The sequence below is a fragment of the Sus scrofa genome, chromosome 7, assembly GCF_054392235.1.
Source record: "Sus scrofa isolate SSC_HxYL_T2T_F1_AM1 chromosome 7, Sscrofa_HxYL_maternal_Yorkshire_Landrace_v2.0, whole genome shotgun sequence".
NCBI lineage: Eukaryota > Metazoa > Chordata > Mammalia > Artiodactyla > Suidae > Sus > Sus scrofa.
In genome coordinates, this window is record NC_139389.1 from 56,918,845 (window position 1) to 56,944,010 (window position 25,166).

General features: G+C 46.4%; 2 long non-coding RNA genes across 4 annotated transcripts in view; one reads left to right on the plus strand and one right to left on the minus strand.

Annotated features, from left to right (window-relative positions):
• The window catches only part of LOC106507693 (uncharacterized), a 105,170-nt gene extending 101,051 nt beyond the window's left edge, over positions 1 to 4,119 (plus strand). For both annotated transcript variants that reach the window (XR_014810302.1, XR_014810301.1), the window contains one exon: positions 84 to 4,119. This is a non-coding gene — a long non-coding RNA (uncharacterized LOC106507693). The remainder of the gene's footprint in view (positions 1 to 83) is intronic.
• A 12,997-nt stretch (positions 4,120 to 17,116) lies between these two features.
• LOC110261544 (uncharacterized) overlaps positions 17,117 to 25,166 on the minus strand; it is a 68,139-nt gene continuing 60,089 nt past the window's right edge. Inside the window, exons 3-4 of one of the 2 annotated variants that reach the window (XR_002345769.2) lie at positions 20,905 to 21,047; positions 17,117 to 17,347 (exon numbers count right to left, since the gene is read on the minus strand). This is a non-coding gene — a long non-coding RNA (uncharacterized LOC110261544). Of the gene's footprint in view, positions 17,348 to 20,904; positions 21,048 to 25,166 lie in introns of those variants that run through there. The other variant, XR_002345770.2, reaches the window with a different exon arrangement.

Below are 25,166 nucleotides of genomic sequence, written 5' to 3' on the forward strand. Positions count from 1 at the left end.
ACCGGAGTGTACAGCTGTAATCTGGGCGTCCAGTGGATGTCTTTAACTTTTATTAAGCCTGGGTTTCCTTTATCCTTCAACAGAACCATGCTGGGCCTGAATGTCCCCTCCCAGCCCTTCCTGCTCCAAGAGGTGGCTGAGGTCCCCTCTTCTTTCACAGGAAGTGATTCAGCACCTGGAGGTCTCCGCTTTGGGTCCAAGAGCACAGAGCACGGCTTCAGGGGGGTGGACGGACAGAGGCTGCGGCGAGCGGCAGAGAGCACAGCCCAGAGACTCAGCACCTCCTTCAGACAGAAAGAGGCCAGTTAGGGGCTGGCCGGTCAGCAAGGGAACCATGTACAAGAGGGGCTGAGAACTCCCCATCCTCCTGTGGGGCCTGTGAGGCTGGAAGTACCTGGCAGTCACCTGGCAAGATTCTGTTGAGTGCAGAACGACAAACAGAGCACCTCTCTTTGCAGTCAACTCTCCAAAGGTTTTGGGTTATGTCCACAGTTGATCACTCTATCTTTGTGCAGTGTGAGTGCTCTCCTATTTTTTTTTTTTTTCGTCCAGTCCAAAGACTTCTATGTAGAAAGAGAAAAATACCTTAGATTAGCCTTTGGATTTTAAGAATATTAGTGATTAAAAGTAGAGCTCACATTTCTTTAGGGCTAACTGGGAACATCTCTGTGCAAAGCCCTTTACTTTGAAACTGTCATAACTTTTATTTTTAAATTACATCATTTAAGTATCACACCCACAGTCTGAGCTAGGTACTACTCTTGCCATCTCCAGTTTACTGCTGGGAATTTGAGGGCCCAAAGAAGCTCTGTACCACGCACCAGGCCACGCAGTACGTGGCAGAGTTGGATTTTGAATCCAGGATGGTCAGACCCTGAAGGCAATGTGTGCAACCACTGTGCAATCGGAGCGACCTTGGATATGTGGCAGAGTCGGACCTCAATTTACAGATGCGGTGATAGGCGAGAGGAGGCAGGGCAATTTTTAACCTATGTAATGTCCATTCATCCCTCCAAAGTGCCCCGAGAGGCAGGTTTTAGCGTCACACACATGTTGCAGATGGGGAAACTGCGATGCAGAACAGATCGCCTGCCCAAGGACACAGGGCAGATAAGCAGAAGTGTGGGGACTGAGTCACCTCCTCTGGATCCATTGCCCACGCTCCTTCTACCACTCACGCTGCGGGGATTGGCAGGGCACGACAGGCTTGGTCTACCCTATCCCCCTGTCCCCCACCTCCGAATCCCAAGCACCTGGCATGCATGATACCCTGTACATGGTGGGCTCACAATGAATGTTTGCTGAAGAAAAGCCCCTCAGACCTGCCATGCACAGCGGCAGCATCAACCCTCCCAGCCCCCACACTCCACCAAATGCAGCCTTTAGAAATTCAAGCTCTCGTGCCATCTCCCCAAGAAGGACCTTTGGTGGACGTGTCTCACCCACGGACCCGCTCCTCTGAGTATAGTTACCTTCTACACCCAGATTCCAAGTCAGGGATGGCACAATATTAGCTCCTGGCAAGGACCAAAGGCCACCCCAGCCAAAAGGTAGCGGGGGGCTCTGGGTGGTGATTCAGGAAATCTGTCTGGGTTAAATTCACCTATTGACACAAGTAGATCTGGTGTCATCCCCAGCCTTAGTTTCCCCATTTCCAGATGGCAGACGTTGTCCTTTGGGTTCTCCTGAGGCCTGCATGCTGCCCCCAGGACCCAATGCCTGGGGTCAGGGAGAGGGGAGGCCCCTGAGTTGCACTGTCTATAGAGACCCATGGTGCAGGTTGTGTGTGTGGGGGGGCAGCCCCCCCCTTCCCTCACTGCTCCAGGCTGCTGCCTGATTGCCCCTGAAAAGAAGGCTTACTTCTGCCTGGAAAGCCCTGAGGCAGCGGATTTCAGTGTGAGTAAGCGATTCCAGGGGCATTCAGGGGAATGCGGTCTGGTCTGGAGTGCACAAAGCCGCCCCCAGTTAGATTCAAAAGGAGGAGGAAGCCTGGGCTTTCTCAGAGGCCAGGCATGCAGCCCCAAAATTAAATCCCTGCAAAGGAATGTCTTCATCTTTATGGATGCAGGAAGAGTCCAGTGTTTCATAAAAGGAATGAGGGACAGCAAAGCCAGCTTCAGGAAATTCCCTTCATCCTGGATGGAGATCTAAACCGCTCAGATCCCAGGCCCCTCCTGCCTCCAGCCCTCACCCCAGGGCAACCTCTAGGTGAACTTGCTTGATTTGAAGGCGGGTGCACAAGCCCCTCCCATTTCTGCCACTGTGGATACTCCAGGCTGGGACAGAACAGAGTAGGGCGCTGCGTTGGGGCTTTACCGCTCCTACAGTGCTTGCACAGTACTTTGCTTAATTCAGTCTTTACGGATGAGGAAACCAAAGCTCACAGAGGTCTCTGTCCTTGGCCCAGATCACACAGCCAGGCCTCTGGTGAGAGAGGCCTCTGCAAGGCAGTCTCCCTTGCCGCCAGGGCCATGCCCACCCCTAGACTGGGCACAGCATCTATTGCCACACACGCCTCCCTCCAACATAAGCTGGGTGTTTGTCTGCCATAAATAGGAGAAAGTGTGCTTCTGGAGGGCAATGCCTCCAACTTTCATGTATTAGCTCTTAGCTCAAGGCCAGCCATGGGGAAGGCTAAGCGTTAATATCACTGAATGAATCCTGTGCTTTCCCCGCCTCACAAGGCCAGGGATCCTGATAACCAGAAAAAGAATCACAATGACAGCAGACAATGTTTGCATCTTGCTTATCAGCATTTTGGAGCCAGAGGCACGTTTGATTCCTGCAACAACCCCAAGCCCCAGTCAGTATATCTATTAAGTGGCCAGAAGACCAGAGCTCACATAAACCACAGGGCTTGCTTGGGCTCCTGGGTGAAAAAGGTGGAGCAAAACTGCTATCCAGCTCCTCCAGTTCCAAATCCTGAATGATCATATACAATTATTATTTTTTTTGAATGCCCTCACTCACAACATATAGAAGTACCCTGGCCAGGGACTGAATCTGAGCTGCAGCTGCAACATATGCCACAGCTATGGCAACACCAGATCCTTTTAATCCACTGTGCCGGGCTGGGGATTGAACCCTTACCCTCCTAGAGACAATGCTGGGTCCTTAACCTGCTGCGCCACAGTGGTAACTCCTATAATTATTTTATCTAATCAGTAAATACCTGGAGTTCCCTGGTGGCCTAGTGGTTAAAGATGTGGTGTTGCTGTGGCTCAGGTGTGATCCATGGGAACTTTTGCATGTCATGGGCACAGCCAAAAAATATAAAATAAAATAAAATTAAAAAAATAAAATAAAAGCAAGCACTCATATATTTTTGCTATATGCCAGGCAGTACTCTAACCTGAATGGCAAACATTAACTTATTTAATCATCTAGAAATGACACAATGAGGAATGTATTATTATTTATTATCATCTACTTGACTTCTGAGGAAACTGAGGCAGAGAGGCATTTGGGAACCGGATAGGCCACACAGCTGGGAAGGGCCAAGCTGGGATTTTCCTCAGGAAGTCCGAGCTCTCACCACTTGGCTACACTACCTCTCATTCAGAGTGACTATTCATAAGCCTCTGCTCTGTGCCAGGCACTGGTCTCACTTCATTTAATTCTCACAGGAGCTCCTGGAGCAGATCTGGGCACCCCAGCTGAGACTCAGAGTGATGTTGGTGGTGAGTGATGGAGATGCATTAGGAGCAGGTCTGTTTGATTCCAGAGCCTGGGATCTGTGCTTCCTGTGGCCCTGAGCTGGCTTCTTGCTCATTTTTCAGTGGTCCAAGAGGCTGTGTCCACACCCTTAGCTGTGACTCAGAAGTGCTATGGTGCAGGTGGGGTTGGGAGCTGGGGTCTTGGTAAAGCTGAAGTTTCTAAATTAGCAGAATTAAAGCAGAACCCCTAATTTGGGGGCATAGTCTGGGGCTTTGAGAGTGGCTTGGGAGGGGCGCCACCAACCCTTGAAGTCGGGGCTCTGGGCACTGGTGCCAGGAGAATGAAAACGCCCTAATGTAAGATTAAATTCTCCAAACCGAAATGCTGGATTGAGCGGCACACACATTTTTGAAAAAATTTTTAATAAATATTGCTAATTTGTCCTCCTCTGATCTATTTTAGCAGATTGTTTCTTCATTGTGCCAACAACTATTTCTGTGTAACTGACTGCTGTAAAATTTGGTGGCTTAAATGACAATACTTCTTTTGGACACAAGGCTGCCACTGAGGCAGGGCTGGGTGGCTCTGACTTGTTTCTCCTTCATGCAGTGTCAGCTGGGGCTGTTCCATCTGGGTTCAGAGAGTCCACTTTCTTTTTGCCTTTTCTAGGGCTGCTCCCATGGCATATGGAGGTTCCCAGGCTAGGGGTCTAATCGGAGCTGTAGCTGCCAGCCTATGCCAGAGCCACAGCAACGTGGGATCCGAGCCACGTCTGCGACCTACACCACAGTCATGGCAATGCCAGATCCTTAACCCACTGAGCAAGGCCAGGGATCGAACCTGAAACCTCATGGTTCCTAGTCGGATTCGATAACGCACTGCACCACGATGGGAACTCCAGAGTCCACTTTCAAGACGTCTCATTCATATGCTGGCAAGTTGGTGCTGGTTATCAGCTGTGAGCTTACCATGAACACATGCACGTGACTTCCTTGTGGGGGCTGCCTGGGTTTCCTCACCACGTGGAGGCTGAGCTGCAAGAACAGGGAACTGGGAAGTATCGGGAAGACAATGTGTCACTTTCCATGGCTAGCTTTGCAAGCCATACCTCATGGATTCCACTGGGGTCCCAAATCCAGATTTAAAAGGAGGAAACCCAGACCCCATTTCATGACTGGAGGAATGTCAAAGTCATAGAGTAAAAAGATCATGTGGGAGGGAAGATACTATTGCAGTCGTCCTTGGCAAACAGAATCTGCCACATATTAATCTGGGCAGCCAAGTTTTACAACTTTTCTAGAGCCTGACCTCTGATATTATTTTTCTAGTTAAAAGAGTTCTGAGTTGTTCAAAGGCAGGCCTAGGCCAGCATCTCATACTTTGAACAAGGATTTTAAGAATGTTAGCACTTCTGAGTTGGAAGAGGCAGCCCTCTATCAGAGTGTGTTCCAACAGTCTTTCATGGAATGGTGCCCTTGTTAACGCTGACCTTGCATGTGGGGTTAACTGGGGGGACTTGGGGGCATCTATGCGGCTACGTGAAAAATGTCATTACTCTTTTTTAAGGGCATATAATTAAGATGAGTAAAATAACACTATAGCAGGGAAAATACTAAATCCTGAATTTGTATGAAACTTACACATAATATATTTTCAAGTTTTTTTAATGAGAAATGAGTTTGCATTTATTTATTTTTTAATAGTCAAGTTTTATATTGAAATGGCCACATGAAACTTCTGATCAAGTTTTTTTTTTTTTTTTGCTTTTTAGGGGCGCACCTGCGTCATATAGAAGTTCCCAGACTAGGGGTTGAATTGGAGCAATAGCCGCTGGCCTACACCACAGCCACAGTAACATGGGATCCAAGCTGAGTCTGTGACCTACGTGACCTACACCACAGCTCATGGCGACGCCAGATCCCCAACCCACTGAGGGAGGCCAGGGATCGAACTTGCATCCTCATGGATCCTAGTCAGGTTGGTTAACTGCTGAGCCACGAAGGGAACCCCCAAGATTTTTTTGTTGTTGTTGCACTGTGGCCAGGGATCAAAACTGAGCCATAGCTGCAAATTATACCACAGCTGCGGCGACACTGGATCCTTAACCTACTGTGCTTGAGTGGGGATTGAACCTGTGCCTCAGGAGCAACCTGAGCCACTGCAGAGACAATGCCTGATTCTTAACCTGCTGTGCCACAGTGGGAACTCCAAGACTTTTAAACTCAAAACACTGACTAGGGGAGTTCCCGCTGTGGCATAGTGGGTTAAGGATCTCAGTGTAGCAGTTCAGGTCGCTGTGGAAGCATGGGTTTGATCCTGGGTATGGAGCAGTGGGGTAAAGGATCTGGTGTTGCACGTGTAAGTTGCAGCTGTGGCTCAGATTCCATCCCTAACCTGGGAACTTCCATATGCTGAAACTGTGGCAAAAACAACAACAACAACAAAACACCTTACTAGAAATTTTCCCACCCAAGTACATGATAAATTCAGAACAACAGCAACAGAATTAAGAGCAACTGTCATCTTATGAAATCGTTTAAATAATCTAACAGTCCTTTCTTTTATTTCTTTGATCCTTGTGATGCTGAATTTTTTTGTTTTTTGTTTTTGGCTAAAATGGATTTTGAGTCATACTTTTCTCTATCAAAATTTTGAAAATCATCCATGAAGCTCTATTTTGCAAAAGTGTACACACGGAGCAGTCACCTGCAAATACTGGGCAGGTCACAGATGTCAGCAGAGATTCAGGATAGCTGCCTGCTCTCCACACCCAGCTTTCAGCCATATCTTATCTGTGAAAGGCAGGCCATGCTCAGCAGCAACATTACAGTAGATGCCAGGGCAGAGGGTACCTCTTGGCAGCACGCAGGGCTTGTAGCCTGGGGAGACTGCTCTGGGACTCCAGCCCTCCACTTCTGCCTTTCCAACATCTTGCAGCCTGCAAAGGCCCCAGTGCACTGGCTGGGAAACCCTGCCTCTATTCAATGCACAAATTATCTCCCCAAATCCTCAACACACAATTGTAGGAAGTGGAGTTGAGTCCCGGCAAGAAGCTTCCTGCTGGGACACATAGGATGTGCAAGGCCAAGACTTTCCCTCCAAGAGTAGAAAAGCAGAATGACTCTGAATCGAACCCCTTATGTGCCTAAATCAGAAAGCCCTGACCAATCCATTCTTGCAAACAGCAAAAGTTAAGCAGCAGTGCAATCTAGCAATTGGACACTAGAGGGTGGACATCTGAAGCTGTTTTGGTGATTAGGGAGGGCACAGTTTGTCATATGAAGGTCACAGACATTTCAAAGTAGAGACATCTCCAATTACCTGAGGCCTCAGTCTGGGGCCTGGGTGCCTTTGAATAGTGGGAACATGATGGGGAAAAATGATGCTTATTTTCCAACGTCTTCATTCCTGCATCCATCCATCCATCCATCCACCCATCCATCCAACCACCCACCCAATCATTCCACTGCTCATCCAGCCATTCATTCGAGAAGCACCAATTGCTCACCTACTATGCCTGGGTTTCTGCTGGGTGCTGGGGAGAGATGAGTCAGAGCCCACCCTGCCTAAGACTTCCTCAGTCTTCGGGGAGAGAGGGTGTCATAAGCAGCCAGTGACCATGTAGCCTTGGGACAGTGTGAGCTCAGAGGAGGGCACAGGCCACAGACTGTGGCTGGACCAAGGGCACCATGATGTATGAAGTCCCCCTACTTCCAGGTCTTTCCCCACCGGTTCTACATAGCAGGGACTGGTCACTGGGGGGCACAGAAAGTGACCAGCAGCCTTTCCAGAATGAACTGCTACATCACTCTGCAGGCACCCAGCCCCTCTTCCTCTCTCCCTCCCCATTGGGAACCAACTCAAATCCAGCTCCAGCTTGGCATTCCTGTCCTTTCCCAGTGTGACTTCGGCTGGCCCTGGAGCGGGACCTCTCCTGGCTCTGCCACACAGCCTCATCCCCGGTCACGTCTGTGGTCCCTGAGTGGGGTCCTCACTCTCCTGCATCTCATCAGGTTGTGAATGTGAAATGGGTTGTTCAGTTTTTCTGGTCACTGCCCTGGGTGTGTTACAGTGAAGGCCTTTCCCTCTGGGTAGCAGCTCCGATAGTGATGGCTCAGCCTACTTCCAGAAAGTTCAGTTGCTTGCAATGAGGAAGAACTCAGGTCTGTTCATTTTAAAATGTTGATCTCACATCTATTTAAAGCCCTTCTTTTTTTTCCCCAGAGCAGGTGAGACTGGGAGCGCTAAGGTTCAGGATGTGGGCTGGAGGCTGGGCTGGGGTGAGGGGCAGGGCCAGATCTGCTGTCACCGGCCCCTGCCCTCACCCTCCTGGCATGTCTCCTAAGAGGGGGTGCAGGAGGAGAAAGGGGAAGACAGGTTTTCTTCACATCCCCATGGCAGCTGTCCCTCTGCCTGGCCAGCCACCAGCCACACTAGGCAGGATCCCTTTTCCACCCTCTTGGTGGTCAGTGGGGATGACCCTGATCTGTCTTCCTGGCTGTGGCCCGTTACACCCCCTCCCTCCAGAGAGCCCCTCCCAGCCCTGGTCACACAGGTAGGAGGATGTCTGGAGACCAAATCTAGTCTTTTCATTTTGGAAACAGCCGCTAAATTGGGATGTTCTCTTGGCACTGCCCCCCTTTCCCTTGGGGAGAAACACCCCGTTTCCCCTCCCGCAGGAAAGCGGAGGACAGAGTTCTTTTTCTTCCCAAAGGCAGCATTTCTTCAACAGCTCCTTTCCCATTTCCTGCCCTCCCTTCTGTCCCAGGGGCTGGGCGTGGTCAGAGTTCCAGTTGGTCTCCAAACTGACACCTCTAAGTGGCCCCCGCTGCCAGGTGACTGACCCAATGCTGTGGGGGTCTCTGGACTCCAGATGTGCAGGAGTTACCGCCTCCTCTTCTCAGCTGTAGGCTTGAGTGGCCTTTTCAGAGCAGTAAGAAAAATCTGGCTAGGCACCGTATAACATGGGGACACCGGCCTGGGTCATTTATAAAGGGGTGAGGAAGCCATCCCGGCCTTCTGAGTCCAGCCACAGTGCTGTTTCTCCAAGCCACCCATCTCTCTGGGGCTCCGATCCGTAGCTCACCTACTGTAGCGACACAGGGCAGCAGGAATAGGGTGTGTGAACAGGGCTGGCCTGGGCATGTGGGTATCACTGGATGCTAGAACCTGGGCCCTGTATTTAGTTATTTATTTTTACTTTTTAGGGCTGCAACCTCAGCACATGGAGGTTCCCAGGCTAGGGGTCGAATCGGAGCTGTAGCCGCCAGCCTTCGCCACAGCCACAAGGGATCGGAGCTGCATCTGTGACCTACACCACAGCTCATGGCAACGCTGGATCCTGTTGAATCAGCCAGGTCTATGAAGTATTTTCTCAACTCCTGCAAACATAAGGGATCCCAGAGAGTTCCATGCTTTGCAGTGAGGGTGCTGTGTCTGTCAGTCACTTCCAGTCTGTTTCCTGGAAGGAGGACTGGGCACTCTGACAGCTTCTGCCTTTCTGACTGGTCTTCTGTCTGCCCTCCTTTCACCTCCTCCATGGCCTGTGGTTCCTGCCAGCCCTGAGTGCTTCTCTTTAATGACCTGCAGGATTGCCATGGCAATGAGAGATGACTGGAACCCGTAAAGTGGTGTCTTCATTAAGCTCCTCTTAAAAACTGCTGGAGCTGGAGTCTGCAAGATGCATCTTCAGGCAAGTCCTGTACCATCAAAGCACCCCTCTGGGTGAGATTCCAAACAGAAATCTATCTTCAGAGCCTCTGAGGACAGGTGTCCAGAAGAGAGCCTGGACATTTTTCCTGTGAAGGAGGAAATCTGAAACATTTCTGTTCTCTCAGCAGCCACTCTAAGTGACTCATGACTCTGCACAGAGCAGGTGCTCTATGGATGCTGGTTGACTTGAGTAGGCTGGCCTTAAACACCAGACTGCATACTGATTTCCCATAAGTGGCTGGCTCTCCCCTCCTGCACTGGAGTGGGTCCTCACCCTTATTAGTCAGCTAGCCAGGTGCTAGCAACGAGGTCAGGACCTGAATCAGGGGCCTCTATGATGCAGGCAGGGATCCCACTCTCAGAGGGTTCAGGGTGATGGAAGATCCCTTTGAGGAGGGCACACAGGTGTGAGGTGATATCTCCACATGGTTTTGAGTTGCACTTTCCTGACAATTAGTGATGCTGGGCATCTTTCCAACATAAGTGCTGGGCATCTGAATGCCTTCTTTGGAGAAAGGTCTAGTTGAGTCTTTGTCCATTTTTGTTTTGCTGTTTAGGGCTACACTTGCGGCATAGGGAGGTTCCCAGGCTAGAGGTCAAATCAGAGCTACAGCTGCCGGCCTATGCCACAGTTCATGGCAATGCTGGATCCTTAACCCACTGAGCAAGGCCAGGGATGGAACCCAAAAGCTCACGGTTCCTAGTCGGATTTGTTTCCGCTGAGCCAAGATGGGAATTCCAGTCTTTGCTCATTTTTCATTAGCATGTCTATTTATTTTGCTATTGAGTTAGTTGTAGGAGTTTTGTATATTCATGTTTGTACTTTATTGCTGCCTCCCAGATGCATCCTTTCAGTTCAGGAAGGAAGCGAGAGAAGGAGGTGACGGCTAAACCACAGGACCACCAGCAAGGGATGGGGCTCCAGCTCCTTCTCACCAAAGTCCAGGATGGTGTAAGCAAACCCATCCATCTTGAGGAACAAGAAGGGCGGTTATGAGGTGAGCCACGTGGGGCGAGGCTGTTTGGTCCTGGGGTTCCAGTTGACATTGCCGTGCCTATGCTCAGAGACAGCAGGTTTTGTATTTCCAGGGGCAGGTGCATTCACCCCCTGCGAGATGCTGGAAGCTCTGTAGAAGGAGGGCAGCAGCTGTGGAGGAGGGATGGCAGAGAAACTGTGATGACACCTTCAATTCCTTGAAAATAAATGCCTACGTAAGAGAGCTGTGTGAAATTCTCAAAGGAGCATATGGCTGGAGGTTAGGCAACAGGGTTGGGGGCACAAGGCTGGAATCAGTATACATGGCTGTTGGTGCAGTGTGTTTTCAGGGATATAGGGACTGTTCCATCCAGCCTGGTGGTGCTGTTCACCTGAAATATCATCGAGAAAGCCTTTTGACACAAGGCTAACATCTTAGAATGGGTAAAACCTGAATACCAGCCAGGACTTCTTCTGTGCCATGGACTTGTTGAGAACTTTTTCTGAGGACAAGTTTTGGGAAAAGGAGCAAGGAAAAGACAGCCTCTGAAGAGGGCCGATGGGGAGTGGAACAATTTGTTAAGGGAAGAGAATTATCATGCAGCTATTATTTCCCCATCATACACATTTTCTGATTATCAGAGTAAATGCGGATTCATTGGAAAAAATAAGAAAGTATAATGATGAAAATAAAAATAACCTATTTACTATATCCCAGGGATAACTGTCCTGGACATCCTGGTGTGTATCCTTTCAGATTCTGGTTCCATGTGTGAGCTCTGGAATCAGATAAACCTTCGTTGGAGTGTAGCATCAATACCCATGCTCTCCTCCCTCACAGAACTTTCCCGTAGGGCCCTCGGAAATCCTGTTTCCAGAGTGTAATGGTCATTAACACTGGTCTCTAGATGTTTTTGAGACTCTCATTTGTGAGCCTGCATTTCCTGGCTCCCTGGCGATTAAGTGGGACCACGTGATCAGGTCTGGCCAATGAACTGTGAATGGAAGTGACATGTGCCATTTTCAGGCAAGAACTGTAAGTTGCCCAGGCAAGACGCTCTGGAGTTCTCTTTGACCCCTCTTTTGACAAATTTTCTTCCTGTATAAAATGGGGATGATAACAATTCCTGCTTTATAGTGATTTTGGAAGGATTAAATCAGATAATACCTGTAAATCCCTTAGCAGTGTGCCGGGCTCAAAGGAGCCCCCCTCCCCACAGTGTTACCCGGCATCATTAGTGCTAATATCGGTGATCACTGGGAGCAGTTCAGCAACATCACTTGCAAAGCTTTTTTCAATTCCATTCAAAGGTTACTGAGCCTGTTCTCTTTGCCAGGGGCTGTGGTAGGCACTGTCGGCGTACCAAAGAGTACAGGAAATGCTTCTTGTTTTATGAGATCACAGACAAGAGCAGGGGCGACCACACATGCGAACACCTTGACTTCCAGGCAATGGGGGTAACTGTTCTGGAACAAAGGAATAAGCAGAGATCAAGGGTTTGGGGAAGACTCCCCAGCCCCATTCTGGGTGGGGCCAATAGAGAGAGTCTACCTGCCCACCTGTCTTATTTCTGTGTCTCTGCTGATTGAGCTGACATATAGCCAAGCTGCAGCTCACCAGTTTGGCTGGGTTATTTTTGGAATGATTCTGTAATAGTTTTGCCTCTCTGAGTGCAAGGAAAGCTTAACAAATGTCTTCCCTAACCCTACAGTATGCCTCCTGATGTACCCAGAGACACTAATTGGATGCCAAGCACTCGCTTTCCTGCTGAAGGAAATGTCAGGTACTAATAATATTCCATTATTAGGCCCACATAATTTCCTGCCTGGACAATTCCAACAGCCTCATCACTGGTCTTCCTGCTTTCAATACCTTCCTGTATGGCGGATCCTCAATACTGCTACTTTGGAATTGCCACTTCTCTTCTCAAGACCTCAGTGATTCCCTATTACGTGATATGGGTCTAGGAACTAAGGGATGGAGGAAGAGTGGCTCTGCTGCCATTACCTCTGCTGACTCCCTTGAAGAATGTCTGCATCCTACTCCCCAGACCTCAGACTCAGTGGTTGAGTGGTTTTGACCCACGGGCAGGGGGTTTGATGATTCCATCAAAGGCTTTAACATGAGTTCCATTAAATTTCAAATGATGGCTGCTGCCTGCTCCCTTGGGGCTCTTTGTGCCAACGGAGAAAAAAGGAGTCCCTGTCTTGGCAATGGTAATTGACTCGCATCCTCAGGTGAGAAGAGGGCGCCTGTCATATGGAGACTTCATATTCCAGTGAAGAATATAAGTGACCCAGGAGGGCCTCTCTTAGTCCTCCCCTGTCCAAATGCGATGGTGAATGGCATCAAAGGCATAATGACCAGGAGCTCAGGCCCCAGGGGAACTCATCGGAAGAGGTGCTTCCGGGGAGTGGAACGTGGAGGCAGGAAATGGTGAGCATCAGCTGTGACTGCGACACGGACTGCAGTGGCAAAGCTGTCCTTCACCTCAACCCCTCACCACTTTTTTTTTTTTCCTTTGAGGAAGAGAAAAAACACCTTTATTGCTTTGCCAGGCAAAGGAGGACACAGCAGGCGAGTGCCTCAGAACTACATCCTGATTTGAGAGGGGAGAGCAGGAGGTTTTACAGGTTTAGCTCAGAAGACAGGGTTATTGATCAAGGTGTCTATATTCTTCATTCATAGATCATGTGCGTCGTCAAGGCTGGTGTCAGGGGGTCCAGTGATGGTTTCTGGTGTCTTCGGGGTTATCGCTCCTTGACCTTCGCTCTGGAATGAAGACTGTGGTGTCTGGACTCACTGAGGTTCAGGTTCTTCATGCCTCCGTGCAGGACTTCAGCGAGAGACAAAGTGATAGGCAAGAAATAGATTTATTAAGATAGGACGCTTGTGAGAGATGCACTCAGGCAGGCAAGGAGGCTCTGCCTCATCCTTCTCTTTGTAAGTTTCTCCTGGGAACAGAGGCCCTCTGGAACCCTGAAGGCGCTCCTTTCAGACCTTATCCAAAGCAAGTGGATCTGAGTGGCACGAGAGGCACTGGGGTGGACTCTGTCATTTTCCACCCAGATTTCTCCCGCGTTCAGGACCGAAGCACAATTTATTCTCCCCGCTGCAAGGAATTGGGAGGGCTGACAGTTTTCAGCAGAGTCCCTCTTGTCAGAGATTGTCCTTGGTGAAAGACAGCCACTTCACCCAAAGTAAGGCCCTTTCCTGGTGCAGCCTGCATCTGGTGACTGGGTGAAGGGATTAAAAGACCTGGTTCCACCACCCAATTTGGGGAAACCTTTTTTTTTTTTTTTTGCTTTTTAGGGCCGCACCAGTGGCATATGGAGGTTCCCAGGCTGGGGGTCGAACTGGGGCTGCAGCTGCCAGTCTATGCCATAGTTGCAGCCATGCAGGATCCAAGCTGTGTCTGTGACCTACATCACAGCGCATAGCAACGCTGGATTCTTAACTCGCTGAGGGAAGCCAGGGATCGAATCCTTTGCAACCTCACGGTTCCTAGTCGGATTTGTTTCTGCTGCACCACAACGGGAACTCCTGGGGAAACTCTTGAGGGCCATCTGAGTGCAGAATTTGCTGAGGCCTTGTCTTGGTGAATCACTGTTCCACTTCTCCTTCCGCTCAATCCTACTTCTGTTCCTACCCCACGTGTTGACCTCAGATATACATCCCAATGGGCTTCCAGTCTCCAAGTCTGCCTCCTGGGGAACTTGACCTACAACAGCTCCTTCGGCACTCCTTCCTTTATCCTGCTGCCTGAAACCCTGTTATGATGGACGGGGCTCCATCCTGTGCCATGAAGATGAGAGCCACCCTCTGAGTTTTTGGAGTAAAAATCTAGTAAGGTCAGGGTCCCATATGACTGTGGAGCCACCATGGCTTATATCTGAGCTTCTGTCCTTTTAAAGTCACTGATATTTTGGGTCTTTGTGACATGCAACTGAACATTAATTCTGATACCCAAGTAGGGATGGAGAGTAAGTGACTGAATATATGCACCTGGATCTGGAGGTAGGAGTTGAAGCTAGTGATGTAAATTTGGGATTCGGATTTTCAGTTGTGGCGCCGCAGAAACAAATCCGACTGGGAACTATGAGGTTGCAGGCCTTGCTCAGTGGCTTAAGGATCTGGCGTTGCCGTGAGCTGTGATGTAGGTTGCAGACGTGGCTCGGATCTGGCATTGCTGTGGCTCTGGTGTAGGCCGGCAGCTGTAGCTCTGATTAGACCCCTAGCCTGGGAACCTCCATATGCTGAGGTAGGGTCCTAAAAAGAAAAAAAAAAAAAATTGGGATTCATCTGTAGAGAGATGGTATTGAAAGCCATAAGAATGTATACATACAGAGAAGAGGAACAGATTAAAGCCTGAGCCCTAGGGCACGCTAATATTTAGAAGATGGAAAAACAGAAGGGTTCAGAGAAGGAGACCACATTGGAGCAGCTACTGAGGAGGAAAACCAGGAGTGTCCAGCGCCTGAAGCCAAAGGCAGATGGTGATTCAGCAAAGATGGTCTGGTCAGTGAGTCCCCATCGCTAACCTGAAGAAACACCATGACTTGCAAGACAGCATCCAAGGCCCTTCATGGCTACTGATGCTCCCATGATACCAAACTGCTTTTGCCTCCAGCACTTACTATGCTGTTTCTTGCCTCAGTGCCTTTGCTCATGCGGCCTCCACCAGGAATGCCTTTGGCCCCTTCACTAGGGTAACTTCTACTCATCCATTCATGCTCAGCTCAGCTCGCTCTTAACTCCTCCAGGCAGCCTTCCTTGACTTCCTCCCCGCTCCTTCCTTTACAGTATCAAGTGCCTCTCCTCTGCACAGACCTCAGGTCTCCATCATGGGGCTGATAACACTGTATTTTAGACAGAACCTCACTTCCATCTCCCACAGTAGATTGCGAATCTCTTCAGGGCAGCGTGTGGCTCATTGTTACACCACAGCTAGCATGTGAAACCCAGGAAGTGCTCTACAAACGTCTATGGCATGAAGTAATAGTTCACTGCAACTTACATAGCTTATTCAGATCTCTCCATCTATTTTGGAATATCATAAATAAATCCCTTTATTAGGCTATCATGCATATGTATCTGTTTTATTTTAAACGCTAAATACACAAAAGCTCTTTGCAAGCCGTAAGCTACCAGAGGCATCGAAGGGATGGTGGCAGGGTCAGGATTAGGGGATGGCCCCTGAAGGTCATCTCTGGGCCGAGTGCCTCCTTCCGACTGGCTGTCCCCGGCTGTCGGGAGACCCACAGGCTCTTTCCTTGCTCTTGTCGCAAGAACATTTACGTTCCGTTGTTCTCACTCTCCCCACCTACACCTTTAAAACCTCTTCTTGGAACAGCAGACTTCGCCTCCTACTCCAGACAGGTTTCTGTGCTACTCTTAATTTGGGAATAATCACTACAAATTGGATTTCTATTCAGCACCTCCTACACCTCTCTATTAACTCCAGTACGTTAACAAATACCAAAATATTCATGTAAAAATATTTCTCCCTTTAGAGAACATTGTTCCTTGTTGCGAGTTCCTCTGTTTAATGCCATCTGATCTGCGTTGACTATAGATGTAATTATAATTTTACTGAAACCTGACATTGCTCTGTCAGATGTGCAGGGAAAAGAGCTCGGATCAGCGACCAGAGAGGAGACAGCTGTGAAGAGTGGTGAAAGTCCCGGTGAACATGAACCTCCTTCTCCGTGAACCTAACAGGAGACAGAAAGAGAAGACACACTGGCGAGAAAAGAGTGGTCATGTTTGCGTAAGTGGAGGACCACGATCTCTGACCGTGGATTTGAAAGGTGTCACCAGAGATGGAAGTTTCTAACATTCGGAGCAGGTGCTCTCTAAAACCGCTGCTGAGAAGCAGCACGTCTGCCACACTTCTCACTTGGAAATCTCTATTTGGAGGGAACAGATGGGGGTAGGTGGGTGGGAAGTCCAGAGAAAGATGTCCCTTCTTGATCAGAAGTTCTAAACGGGGGGAGACATTGTCCTGCAGCAGATGCTTGGCGGTGTCTGGAGACGTTCCTGGTGGTTACAGCTAAGGCTGGGATGGGGAAGGGCTGTTGGTATTTAGTGGGTAGAAGCCAGGAAAGCTCTTCGGTATCCTTCAATGCACAAGACAGCCCCCACGGCAGGGGACCATCCAACCGCGGATGTCAATAGAGCTGAGGCTGAGACCCTGCTAGCGATGGAGAAGCTCGTTTCCTCCTTCCATTGGTAAACTGTACTCACTAGGAGTGGAGGAACTCTTTTGTTTTTCTCTGACCACAGTCTCTGTGTTTAACTGGGTACTTGTTTTAGTGGTTAACGGTATATATCTGCTCAGTGAAAACCTAGTTATATGCCATTTACCCAAAAACTCCTCTAAAAAGGCAATTCATATGAGTCACATGCAAACAAAAGGAAAAAGGCATACAAATGCCTATCAGGAAAAGGCAAATAAGAGCAGAAATTATACATAACTATTAATAATTTAAGGCCAAAAAAAAAAAAAAGACAAAAGGGGGAATTTTATAAAGGTAAAATTTACAATTTCCAATGAAATCCTTAAACACTAAGTAAAATAACATCAACATAAATTTTTAAAAGGTTGCCAAAAAATGGAAATGAATAGAAACGAGATAATAAGAGCTGTAAGATGATGTTATTTTTAGGGTAGATAGAGTTATGCCATTTGGCTTATGGTAGATATCCCCCCCAAAATAGACATGAATAATTAAATGAAGTCCACACCCTAAAAACAGACAATTCATCTCTTTTGCAAGGAGCTATGGAACTTTTATTTGAAATTATATTTAAAAACCATGACTACTATTAATATGACAAACACCAACCACTTTCAAAAAATGGAAAAATACCACATTTTCACGTTCAAAATAGAATAGATCATATTTTCTGACCCCAATGCAATCAAATTATAAATTAAAGATGAAACAGCAACAAAGAGCTTAACTCGGATTCCATCTTCATCTCTTCTTTGAACAACCCTGTCAAAGAGGAAACCAAAACAAACTCTAAAGCAGTGCTGCCCAACATGGTAATGATTATAATGTCACATGGAGTGACTGAAACGTGGCACCTGAAAATGTGGCTAGTCTGAATTGCTGTGAGCGTGAACACACTGGATTTCCAAGACTTAACATGAAAAAAACAATGTAAAATAGATCATTAATATATTTATATTATGTTTAGATGATAATGTTTGAGATATATTGGATTAAATAAAATATATTGTTAAAGTAATTTCACCTGTTTCTTCTTTTCATTTTTTTTTGCCCCCCCCCCACACTTTTTTAAAGGCCTCACCCACAGCATATGGAGGCTCCCAAGCTTGGGGTCAAATCAGAGCTGTAGCTGCCGGCCTACACCACAGCCACAGCAACGAAGGATCAGAGATGCACCTGCAACCTACACCTCAGCGCATGGAAACCCTGGATCCTCAACCACTGAGGGGAGCTAGGGATTCAACCTGCGTCCTCATGGATACTAGTCGGGTTCATTAACCACTGAGCCATGATGGGAACTCCCTTTTTACTTTTTTAATATGGATATCATACACTTAAAAATGACAGATCATGCCATATTATATTTCTATTGGTAATGCTGCTCTAGAATATGCACAAAAATAAAATGTGATGACACAATAAACACTATACATCAAACACTGTAGAATGTGGCTAAAGCAGTGTTGGGGAAAAATTATTAGCTTACATATCTATAGTAATAAATAAGAAAGAATGAAATGACATAAAATTAATCAATTCATGTAAAAATTTAGAAAACATGTTAAAACAAACCTAAGGAAAGTGGAAGGAAGACACTAATGAAGAGAAAGGCAGAAAGAAATTCGAAGAAGAAGAAACATAAAAATGGACACAGAGATTTAAGAACATAAATTCAAGATTTGCTGAAAAAATTATAAAATATGGTAAACGACTGCCTTGCCTATTTTTTAAAATTTAAAGAAAAAATTTTATTTTGTTTATTTATTTTGGGCCACATCCCCTGAATATGGAAGTGCCCTGGCCAGGGACTGAACCTGCACCACAACTGCAGCCTGTGCCACAGCTGTGGCAAGAACACGCAAACAAAATTTTAATTAAAGAAAAAAAAGAAGAATTTAAGAGTTAAAGAATGATTATAGAGTGCTTTCACAACCTCTATGGTGAAACATTAGACAATCTAGATAAAATGCATAATTTTCTAAAAAAAATTATAGGTCATCAAAACTGAATAAAGAGGAATCAGGCTATAGAAAAAACTGAGAAAGATATCTAAGACCTACCCCTTTTCTTATCCCACCCCCCAAGAATGAGGCCAGTTTCGTAGATGAAATTCCATCTGTATGGAAAATACAAGGAGTTAGATGACCTTTGAAAGGTTCAAAAGTATAGAAATCAATTGAGAAAATCATAATAAAGCTACTCTCTAAAAGTACTAAGTCCCTAGGTTTCACAGGTTAATTTCTTCCAAACCTTTAAGGAACAGATAACCAACAGTTTCCAGAAACAAGAGAGCCTCACCTAACACTTTTCCAAAACCTGATACAAAAAGGAGAAAGAAAAAAGATCAATCAATTACGACAAGCAATGCAAAAATCCTCAGTAAAATATCAGTAGGGAGAATGCAGAAGACACCAAAAGAAAGACACATGAAGTGAAACAAATCTTAAGACTGTAAGGATGGTTCAGTATCAAAAAAACTTATGCAAAAGAATGCATTTGATTTTACTCCACCTTCATTTCAATTTTTTTAATTAACAAATAGATAATTTAATGTGAAAAGCCAGAAACATTCCCGTTAAAGTCAGAAACAAGCACTCCCACTCTTGTATATGGGAAAGACATTAAAAAGTACAAAACTTGGAAAGGAAGAGGCATCTGGTTATAAAATTTATGCCAAAAATCAAACCTTCGCTATCTTACAAATAATAATCAGCTATAAAATTTAAGGGAAGAAAAGATGTCCTTTACAATAGAAACATTAAAAATACTAAGGAACAAATGTTCTAATAAATGTTAATGCAATCATAACCCTATGCCAAATTCCTATTACAAACTATAAAAATTATTTCAGTAAGTGAAAAACCTCCCTTGTTTTCTCTGGAAAACTATTCAGTAGGATAGTTTTAATTCCTGAATTTACTCTCTAAATTCTGTACATTCCCAGTCTAATTATCAGTAGAATTTTGTTTGGAATTTGATAAATTAAAGCTAAATTTCATCTCTTAGAATAAACACATGATTGGAGGCAGAAGAAGATCTGAAAAAGAAGAAAAAAAAGGGAGTTCCCATCATGGTCCAGTGGTAACTAACTGATGAGAATCCCCGAGGACACAGGTTCCATCCTGGCCTTGCTTAGTGGGTTCAGGATCCGGTGTGTGGTGTAGTCACAGACACGGCTCGGATCCTGCATTGCTATGGTTGTGGCTGTGGCTGTGGTGTAGGCCGGCAGCTGCAGCTCCAATTGGACCCCTAGCCTGGGAACTACCATATGCCATGGGTGTGGCCCTAAAAAGCAAGAAGAATAAAGAATATGACTATGATACTATCAGGCATATTACAACATTGTCTAAAGTCACAGATATTTTCAGGTAGGAATAGACCAAGAGATCAATGTAGGAGACTAGAGGGTTGAAAAATAAATTCAAGCACATATGAGAATTGAATTTTTGATTAAAATGGCATTATTAAATCATCAGCAAGGATGAGGCATTCCAAAAACTGCATTGGGAAACCTGGTTAGTTGAAGAAAAAAAATGATTTATTACCGTATTCTTCACATGCAAATAAACTCCATGTGGATCCAAGAGTTACACACAAAAATGGAATCATAAAAGCTAAATTAAAAGAATGACAAAAAAATAAAAATAAAAATACGAAAATAAAATAATGATTACAGGAGTTCCTGTCATGGTGCAGCGGAAACGAATCTGACTAGGAACCATGAGGTTGCGGGTTTGATCCCTGGCCTTGCTCAGTGGGTTAAGGATCTGGCATTGCCATGAGCTGTGGTGTAGGTCAGCAGCTATAGCTCCGATTAGACCCCTAGCCTGGGAACCTCCATATTCTGCAGGTGTGGCCCTAAAGAGCAAAATTAAAAAAAGAGAATGATTACAGAGTTGTCTGTATAACTCTATGCAAATGAATTTTATTTTATTTTATTTTTTTTCAGAATATGAAATATTTAATATTTATAAAAGCAGGGCATTAAAATAGCAATGTGACTTACTACTATGATTTTTGTGACACATCAAATAAATAAATGCATACCTATAGGAAATTTCCACTCAGATTTACAGATCCTCCTTTATAACAAAAGAAGTTAAACTATAAATTTCACTCCAAGGTAATGCTCTAGGAGTTCCCCTCGTGGCTCAAAATGAATTTTAAACCTTGGATTAAAACAAAGATGACTGCTCCCCCCCAAACCCAAAGGTGATTTTTTTACAGTGTTAAAAAAGAGAAGCCCCTTTTAAGATTGTGGTGAGGTGCTCCAGGAGGTAGGTTGCCCCAGGGAACTGTGGGGTCAAAAGTTCTCCTACCTGGTGAATCCCAAAGGTTAGTTGAGGTCAGTTCGGTGGCCAGGTATCCGGGAAGTGTGTTCCAGGACAAGTCTGTCCCCCAAAAGGCCCTTGCTCCCTTCTTCCTTCCTCAAGTCTGCCTACTCCTCCAGTGGTCCCTGAAGCTGAAATGCAAATAGTCAACATTAGGCCCACATTAGGCAGTATTAGCATTCCAAAGATATCTTGAAAAAGACAATCAACCTAGCTGTTAAAAATGACTAGGAATAAAGAGGTCAGAAAAGTGAGCAGTTACTAATGAATGCTCAGAATACAGCTGAATACCAGGCATCTTGAGTTAGAAAAATCCACAGCTCTCATTCACAATAACAAAATACGCTAACTACTTTGGAATAAATGCAATGCGGGATGTCAGTGCCTGGGTAGAGAAGACCCTGATGCGAGAGCAGAGGAGAATCGCGTTTTCCTGGCAAGCAAGAGTAATATGGGGAAGATATTGATCCTCCTCACGTCAATGTCTAGGGCACGTGTGGTCCGATTACCATGAATCTGGTTTTGTCTCTGCTGTTCTACATTTGCAGCAACCTTCCAAGTTGCCTCTATGCAGCTGACCAGACTACCAGCCTGCCTAAGATTTCAGAGAGAGGTGGAGGTAGGCTTTGAGTAAATCTATGCTTCTTTAGTCTAGCATCTTGCAATTTTGAGCATTCACCACAATCACAGGGAGGCTTCTTAAAAAACAGATTTTTTTGAGGCCTCTACCCAGAGCTTCTGATTCAGCACACCTGGGATGAGGCCCAAGAACTGGCATTTCTATCAAGTTCCCAGGAGCCACTGATGCTGGTGGTAGGGAGGCTTCCACCTGGAGACCCACTGGATTAGTCAAATACCTTAGAGGCTGAAGTAAGGGGAAGCAGGTAAAGCAGTTCTAGACTCCAAAGCTCCTAGGATTTCCCTTGGACTTGTGCAACACTGGATTAATTTCTAGCCTCATCCTCATGACTTTCAAGGCGAGGCAGGCCTGGCAAGGTGTCCTAATTGGGCACCAAACGGCTGTCATTTTCTGCCTTCTTTGGTGGGGAAGTGTTGGAGCAGCAAGTAGGGAGGGAATAGGGTGTGTGTGTGTGTGTGTGTGTGTGTGTGTGTGTGTGTGTCTGAACACTTGAGATTTCAAGACTCATGGGCTCTAGACACAAGTTTCCTAAAGTAAGTGCATCCTCTGTGTAACCCAGCAAATCCTCATTTAAAGCTCCAAAATTTCTCTTGAAACCTGACAAAAGAATATGGCTGGAAGAATAAATGGCTGAGAAGAATAAATAATTCAGGTGGGGGCATGAGAGCAGGGATGGGGAAGACTTATCCGCCTGGTTACAAAAACCTATTTAAAGCAACAGTAATAAAAACAGCTGGAGTGCAGATATAAAGAGAAAACCGTATATAAATCATGCCGAAGAGGGCTAAGAATTAGATCAAATGATATGAGAGACTGTTTGATGCGTAAGCAGTATGGAAGGGGAAGGTTACTTAATAAATCATGTTGGAATACTGAAGATTGAATTTGAGAGAGGAATTAGATTCATCCCTTATCCTACTCGCCAAAATGAAAGTTAAATCTTTAAAAATAGGAAATCATAGAGGAAAAAGTAGCATAGACAGAATTTACCATTTACCACTCTTCTTCGGAAGTGGGGGTGGGGGTGACGGGAGCAGCTCGCTGTGCCTACTGTATGCCACAGGGGTCTTTATCCCATTATGATGCACAGCAACTCTGTGAGACCCGTATTACCCTCAACATTTAGATAAGGAAAATAAGGGGTAGAGAAACCCAGTTACTCTCTCAAAGTCAAAGGGGGAGCAATCAGAAGCCCCTCACTCTGTCCACATGCTGTATTGTCCAGCTACTGCCCACCAGTCCAAGGTGCTGGGAAGATGGGGCTGCCCAGTTTAGTGCCAGTCTAGTCCTATACGGGGCTGGGATGATAGAAACTGAAACAAGTTAGAACCAAGGTTGGGGACCAGGCAGCTTCCCAGTGGTACAGAATTAATGAGTCTGGCCAGGAGGAGAGGGGCAGTAAGTACACTCCAGGGGTCCATCTGCCAGGAGTTGAGAAGGAGGATGAGTAATTGGGTTCCTAGAAAGGTTGGGTTGGTTGATGGAGACACTGGGGCACACAAGAGCCATAATTTGTGGTCCAATCCTACTCCTTCCTTCTACCAGACATAATCTTAACTGCCCTTCCTAGGAGCCTTGAGAAGCCACATGGTATCATCAAAGAGTAGGTGGGTGGGGTGGGGGTGCCGCAAAAACTTGGGTTTAATTGTGCTTCTATAGCTTTCTAGAGGTATGGCTGTGATCCAGGAACTTAACCTATCTGAGCCTTAGTTTCCTAAACTGTATATCAAGATAACAACACCCACCTCACAGAATTCATGAGGGGATTACATGGTCCAATCAGGTAAAGCATCAAGCATAATAAACTGTGCATAATAGGCACTCTATCGATATTTATTAAATAAATGAGTTTACATATTTGCTCAAGATGTGTATTTATTCATTAGGTCTGAAGAAAAATTAAAGCCCAGAGAAAGGAGGTTAATCTAGCTCGTTCTGCTAGGAAGACAAGAATTGCACATTTTTCATCAGTTGTAGTTGAAACATTCTAATTTGGGAAACTGGGTCAAGCCATATTGCTGCGCGTTAATTATAAGTTGTGATTCTAGCAACCTGTGGAAAGATGAGAAAATGGTCCGGCGCCTGCATTTCCCACAGCAACAAACATGCCTCCGATGACACTTCCATAATCGTCACTTCTGCCAATTGCCTACATCGTGGCAGCTTACAAAGAACTGCTCACGCCCATGGTTACAGAAACCCGCCTTCAAGGAAGGTCATGGTATCCCATTTTGTGGATGAGGAAGTTAAGGTTCAATGAAGTGCAGAGCTGGAGCTGGAATTCCTGGGTGGGCATGAAGTTATCACTGTGGGACTTCAAGGCCTCTTTGAGGAGCTAGAACTCAAAGCCTCTGGCCAAGACCCTTATCATCGCCCCATCTATCTCATTGTAATGCCCTTCCCCCACTTTGAGCAACCTGGCCTACTCCTTCCTGACCCTTACTAGGAAAGCTGTGTGGCTCACTCCTCACCCCAACCCTATAGGGGCCTTATATGCCCCAACTTACCTACAAGCATATCCTTAGACCCCTCTTTGCCCAACCAATCAGCAGGTCAGCAGGTGTATCATAAGACCCCTCCTCTCTCCCTGGGCTATAAAAACAGGCAGGACCACATGCTCAGGGTCTGCTCTCCCTGATTATCAGGAAGTCATTGCACTGTGCTAGCAGCATCTCTTATCTCAATAAACCCTTCTTTCTCTTCATCTGACTATGCTGGAAAATTCTTTTCCTGACCTGCGTGCACTGACCATGACAGTCATCACTACGTTGTATGCTTGGTTACCTTGCTACAGCTTAAAGGATGGTGCCATAGAGGGTCCTGCCTGCTTCCAGCTGCCTCTGTCTCCCTGAGGCCCTCATGTGGAGGTTCAGAGGATCCCATCTGTACATGGCAGCCCATCCCCATTCCGCAGCCCATTTGGAAGGAGACAGAAGGAGTGCAGCAGCCTCAATCCTGTAGACTTATGAGGCCATAGGAACTATGCATCCCTTAGTCCATCATATCATTGCATCCCAGGATCTGGCAGCACAGCCCAGATGCTGGAATCCACTCTGGAACTGCAAAGATCTAGCCAGAGACCTTGGATCAAGCCCAGTCCAGGATTAAAGGTGATGGTATTTACCCAGAGTGATAGGATGTTACACAGGTGAGGTAGCTGCTGTTAGTCATCACCTACATATGACAGGTTCACACATTGTCAATAATTCCTACAGCATCTTGTGACCCTATTCCTATTATTCTCATACTGATGATGGAACAGTGCCTTGGAGAGTGACATCTCATGCAGCATCCCAAAGTTGGTAGTTGTCTAAGATTCAAACACAGCTCTGTTTACTGTGACGCCCTGCCTTTCGCATCAAGGCCCCTGTGATGAGTTGAACTCTGAGATCCTCTCTGCTTTCCGGAGAGAGAGGAGTCACAGTCCTTGATTACGACTGCCACTGGGAAGGTAGGGGTTAAGTGTAATGCTCTGTTTGGATCCATTAACAACCACTGGGTTCCCACAGGCAGCTTGTGCAGATGGAACAGAGCCTGCCTCCTGCACGTGCGTAGGAGGATAGGACCAACAGGCAGCACCATGCTGGAGTCTGGAGCACCTGTTGCCATA